At 41.5% G+C, this 6,402-nt stretch overlaps 1 pseudogene; it reads right to left on the bottom strand.

Annotated features, from left to right (window-relative positions):
• Positions 1-2,034: 2,034 nt before the first annotated feature.
• LOC138838567 (histone-lysine N-methyltransferase PRDM7-like) lies at positions 2,035-4,928 on the bottom strand (annotated as a pseudogene).
• Positions 4,929-6,402: the final 1,474 nt, after the last annotated feature.

Genomic DNA, 6,402 nt, shown 5'->3' with positions numbered 1-6,402 from the left:
TGCTGCTGGACCTTAGTTGTCTTCTCCAGTGCAGTGGCCACACTGGGGTTGGATTGGGCCTGGTAGGGAGATGAGTTTGGCCACATGGGAGGCCACACTGGGGTTGAGGTTTGGGGCAGTGTGGAGGGGAGAGGAGGCCTTGGCAGAAGCTGGTGAAGCAAGGAAAGAGGCAGGAAGCCGGAGGCTCAGGAAGCAGCATGCCCGAAGGCTGCCTGGTTCTGGAGAATGTCTGTGAGGTGGGGTTGTTGGGGCAGATCCCATGGGGCCTGGTGGCCTGGTGAGAAGAGGAAGGAATCTCAAGTACTGCAAAGGAGGACAATGAAAATTAAGATCACAGTGGCTGAACAATTTCAACAACAAAGGTGGGGACATGGAGGTAAACTCTGGGGATGAGAGGACGGCAGCACTGGGCCAGTGGAGTTCAATCCTTTCTGGACATACCTGGAAGTGTGTGAGGACTGGCTCCACCACAGCTTTGGCCTCACTCGACTTGAACGGGCACCCGGAATGGTCACCTCAGCCTCAGCCTGCCCCAGAGAGCCAGACTGGCATAGATGCTGAAGACCAAGCAGTGGCTGGGAAGCTATGCGCAACAGGGTGGAGGAAGCATGGCTGGTGGGTGCAGCTCCAGCCCAGCCAGGTCCAGGGCCAACGGGGAAGTTCAGACTGTAGATCTAGAGCAGGCAGTGTGCCCCAGACCAGTGGGACTTCCAGGGACTTGCGTGGAGGCCAACACGTGCATGTTGGTAACTTCATAAGCATGGCCCAGGCGTCTCCACGGAAAGGTGCATTCACTCCTGTGCCTCTCCTTTCTTCTGGACTCTCGCTGTCCTCCTGCTTCCTGCTGAAGTACCAGGCCATAGACCGCCCCCAAAGGCCAGCAGAGAGCCCTTGCCAATGTAAATGCAGGGGGGTCGTTTATTACAGCTCGAGCTGGACTCACAAATCTTCCCTGACACAGCAGGTCAATAATTGTCAGTCCCAATCTCTTGGTCAGCAAGGTTTTTTTATTTTGTATGAAGCAGGTGGAAGGATCATTACAACACTGATTTTGTGATAGGTCGGTGGTTCGTAGTAAATCTAGTCTTAAATTTATTGGTTGGGGAATGATCATTTCCAGTAAGGGCAGGGACTTTCTCGCTTAGCAGTTACAGGATAGGTTAAATCATACATAGCAAGCATATTATAAGTTGGGGTAGGTGGGGCCAATCACAGGAATGCTGAGGGCACTATTCCTGGATTATTTCCCGACCTAAATTGCTTCCTGATAGAGTTGGGAGATAATCGGTCAGGGCAGTCTGAGATTCCTGGACAGATCAGGGCTGTCTGGTTTCTTAGTTATTTTTACTGTTACATTTTCTTAGAACATGAACTGACACTCTTTTTCCAGTAGCAGATAACAGATATTTTCCTTAGAGTTTCTGAAATCACTGCCAACCTATTTGTCCTCTCACTGACACATCCAACTACAGGAGTCAACTTCTCCACGCTGATGACAGGCTATCTCGGAGATATTCACAGGGCTATGTTTCCTCCTCTATCTCAGGCCTTTCTACTGAAAGAACATCCTTACTAAAAACTTTTTAGTTGTTTCTAGTGAGGAAGAAAAGTAAGGCCTAGTTGCAGCCATGGAACCAAGAATTGAGGGCCATGGCTAGAGCAAAATGCCCTGAGAAAAGATGGATTCATTTTTGTCAAAGACACAAGTCTCTATAGGAACTCTCATTCTAACTGATTTTCTTCCTAGTAATATATTCACAGAATATGTAGACTATGTAATGAATGAACAATGACATATGCATAATATTTGCGAATATGGAGGGAATTAAGAAAAAACTGCAATGGCCAGAAGTAACTGGTTCTTTGAAAGAGAGCTGGTAGGTTCTTTGTTTGGTCTCTACGCCTTTTAGCACGGTATTTTGTATTGCATTCAAACATATGAAGTTCTTAAAATGTAAAATCAGGACAAATAGTTAAAAATAAGGAAATTTTCCTAATAAAGTATACAAACTGCATCTTTAAATTCAGAGGTACTTAACTTGAAATTTTTCTCACGTTAAATTGCCTTTTGTTCCACCGAAGAGTTGATATTCGAAAATTCCTAAAGAGAATTATTTTTTTTCTTTTCTTCCTTTTTAAGGAACCATAGTAAGGTCCACCTGTTTCTGCTGTGAGCTCTTTCTTCCACTTACTGCCCAGTTGCTGTCAATACTCATCCCCATACGAGACAAGCAGCTCACATCCTGCCTTGATGACATGACAGGTTTGGTAGAAGATCTACCTCTGATACTGAAAGGCCCTCGGATTCTGATTCTCAGCACACCTGCCACAGTTCATATACCTAAAGTTGAAGCAGGCACAGGAAGGAAACATAAGAGGGTAAGTTTCTGCTCCCTTTGGATCTACTCCCAATACTCATCCACTCTAGAACTCTAAGTGCACTGTTTTCAAAGCTCAGTTCCAGACTTCTCTTAATCCTTATTTGTCACAAATAGATAGATTTCCAGATTCTCTAAATTGAGTTAAAGTTTATGTCATAGATTTTGGTGGGGACATGCATTCTGTTTCTAGATTAGCACACATCATTTGACATTTGGCCCAAGTAATTTTCCTTAGATTGGACTCACTCATGCACCTGTCTCCACTATGTTCCCATAGAAATTCAGAGAATCATTTGTCTTATAAAGACAATAGAGGGAAATTTGTTTATTCATGATGTTGTTTCCTGATACGACAATGGTTCCCCATGGCACAGGGCTGCAGGACATACCATAGAACCACTGCTTTCTGAACCTCACCACTGCTCCAACTCTGCTTCTACGTGTTTGAGTATACCCTAATAGACTAAAGTTCTTTCTTGTAGGTTGTTAGGGCACTATGTACTTTGCAAAAACGACGAAGAAAAATTATAGTTAAATACTCCTACAATGAAATTGTCCTTTCTATCTCCACATGTGTTTCACAATTACTCAGGGAATATGATTTATTCAACTACTGAGGATAATTCTTTGACTCGTATACAGTATGTGCTTTACAGATGCAGGATCTATGAATGAAGTTAGGCCCTTTGGTTTTTCTTCTGATGTCTTAATTTTGTCTCTCATGGAAATTTTTATTTTGATACAGTACACATATTTATATGCATACATACATACATACATACATACATACATACATACATACATACATACATACATACCAGAGCTAATGATTGAACTCAGTAACTAAACTTACCTCTTGCAATACAAGCACTCTACCACTTGAACCACTAGCCCTTTTTGTGTTGTTTATTTTTGAGGTATTTTTTGTCTGTCAAGGGGCATAAACTCTGTGCCTGAATGTTGTCCTTCAGCTCTTCAACTCAAGGCAAGCGCTCTACCACTTGAGCCACAGCGCCGCTTTTGATTTTCTGCTGGTTAATTGGAGATAAGAGTTTCACAGCCTTTCTTCCATGGGCTGGATTTGAACCATGATACTCATATCCGAGCTTTCTGAGTAGCTACTTACAGGTTTGAGCCACCAGTGCACAGTTTGTTTTTGAGGTATTATTTACCCTGCTGTCCTGGGTTGCCATCCTGCTTGTGCTTGCCTGGGTTGCTGGAGATACTTCACTTTATCCAGCCATTGTACTTCCACAGTAGCTGGGATAACAAATGTGCACCAACGTGTTCAGCCATTGGTAGTAATCGGGGTCTTATAATCTTTTATGCTAGGAATGGCATCAGACTGAGATCTCATCTCTATCTCAAAAGTACAAATTAAAGGTTGAGCTATGGAACCCAGCTATACTATTTATATTTTTATTTCTTGTCCATCAAATATTCATAATTTTGAAAGCACCAAGTACAGCAAAAGAAAAATGGAGATATGGGAATCCATATGTGTGATAATCAGGGTGCAAGTCTTCTGAGGATAATATCCTCTTAGGAACCATGAAAATGACTGCTGGACTCACTCCAGTTGGCCTGGGATTTATTTTTTGCATCTACACATAGAAGTTACTCCTTTTTGTGATCTGAGTTTCAGAAAGACAAGCTAAAGGCTTTTGGGTAATAATTGGCAAAATCATATTACTTGATTCCAGTGATGCTCTTTGAGCCTGCATGGACTCAGTAGTTGTGAACACATAAGATGCCGTCTACACATCTGAGGGGATTTGTCATAGTCCTAACAGAGGCTCCTTAAGCATGGATGCACTTTGCCTCTAACACACTCTGTTTATATGCGCTATACTTTGATCCTAAATCAGCATGTCCATGTTTATGCAGATTCCACAAACACATACAATTATTTTGTCCATGTCCTAGCAATGTTTCATTGGAGGCACAGGTGGACACATGGAGTTAGAGAAAGGGGGGAAAGGGAGGGCATTTCTTACCATCTAGGAGTACCTATTGTCTGCATCTTCATCTTCTATGATCAAGCCCTCATAGGGGCTGAAGTGCAAACCCAATGGCAGATCAGATTCCTCATTCCATACTCTAAGCCTAGCCTCAGGGTACTGTACTGACGAATTCTCAGCCCAGGGGGCAGACTGAGGACTGAATGGTCATAATGCCCCTTGTCCACCACATTGTCTCTTACAAATATAGGTGGCCCATGAACAGTGTAGCTGGTGATGAAGAAGTTCTGACACTGCTCACAATCTGAGGCAAGAGAAGCAAAAATTAGTCAAGAAATATGTACATTCCCAGATTTAACAATCATGAGAAAGAGCACAGAATGCATATCATTGTCGCTTAGTTCTTCATGTGAAGTTACTAGAGTAAACCAGTAATTGGGGGCCAAATGACCTGATGAATTATTATAAAAGCACATTTGCCTTCTGTTTGAACAAGCACAGAGGGTTACTTACACAGGTAATCATCATCCTGGGGTTTACGGATATCTTCATAAGCATAACTCTTTCTTTCCTGTAGGATGTACATGCTCATTTTTACCTCCTTTTTCCTACGTCCAAGTTGAAAAACAATGGTTATTTAAGTTGGGGATCAACAATCTTTGTCCCTATTTCTTCAGAAAAGTAAAATCTCTTACTACCAAATTATCATCTATTCTTCTCACATACTCTGGTCCCCCATTAACCTTTGACTAAGAGATACAAAGACTTCATTTGAACACTAACTACAGGTTTCTAATTCAATTTTAAGTTTTGGCCATTCCCATTTTCAGGTTTAATTTCGACTTCATTAAATTTCTTATAAAGTGGTCTTTGATGAATTTATTCATTCAGAATATTTGTTGAGGGTATGTTAAGTATTGAGCAAAGACGAGGACATACAGGATTGAAAATGTGTGGTCACAGATTTATCAGACACTTTGCGTTTATCTGTTATTTTACCTTTTACTTATCATTTTCAGACAACATGCAGACTGTACACATTTTTCTTGTCAGTCCTGGGGCTTGAACTCAGGGCCTGGGCACTGTCCCTGTGCTTCTTTTGCTCAAGGCTAGCACTCAACAACTTGAGCCACATTGCCACCTCTGGCCTTTTCTGTTCATGTGGTTCTAAGGAATAGAACCAAAGGCTTCATTCATACAAGACACATAATCTACAACTAAGCCACGTTCCCAGTGCAGTCTGTGCATCTTTATCTATGTTCTTTAGATTAACATTCAGAAGTTCAGGGAGAATGTAAAATGTGTCATGGCCGAAGTGCCTCCAGGTGGATAATAACCCAAGTGTGTAACTTCATTGTGAAATTCTTATGTGCTGCTCATTGGAAACCTAATTACTAGTTCCACAGCTTAGTTCAGCCTATGTTTGAACTTTCCAAAGTCCATCTCACATAATCAGATTACCCTCAGCAACCTTGCTAGAATTACCAAAATTAGTAAATTTCCCAAATTATTTTCTCTTACCCAATTTTTGTTTGCAGTATTGTCCTTGTGTATTTGCTTCTCCAAGAGGGAACGCTGGTTTCTGGGCCTCTTCTAATCCACTTGACTTTAAGAAATTTATAATTCCTGAGAACTTCTTCAAACTAGGTTCCTTACCTAAGGTTGTCTTGGGCATTCCCTTCAATGAAAGTCACATATAGAATTGGAATGTATTTCCTAAGCCTTCCATCTCCTATCAGTTTTCTCTCAAATCCATATAAGTTAGACTGAGGGAGGGAGAACACTTGAGAATACAAACCGAAAAGCAAACAAGGTCTGTGAATGAAGGAAATGAAGCTTGGAAGAAGACATGACTAGTGGTGACATTTAATGAAAGAGAACACGGGGAAAGTGGAGAATTACAAAACTTGGTTGGAAAAAGCTATGACAGAGCAGTGAGAATAGGAAGAAATTATTGGCAGAAATCTATATGGACAATTAAGTACATTCAAATTGCAACTAGTTATAACAGATGACTTTGAAATTAATTTGACTTTTTTCTATGCAATTTTGCCTGAAAA

The sequence above is a fragment of the Dipodomys merriami genome, unplaced genomic scaffold (genome assembly GCF_024711535.1).
Source record: "Dipodomys merriami isolate MVZ:Mamm:240054 unplaced genomic scaffold, mDipMer1.0.p SCAF_283, whole genome shotgun sequence".
Taxonomy (NCBI): domain Eukaryota; kingdom Metazoa; phylum Chordata; class Mammalia; order Rodentia; family Heteromyidae; genus Dipodomys; species Dipodomys merriami.
This window is presented reverse-complemented; position numbering and strand designations above follow the sequence as displayed.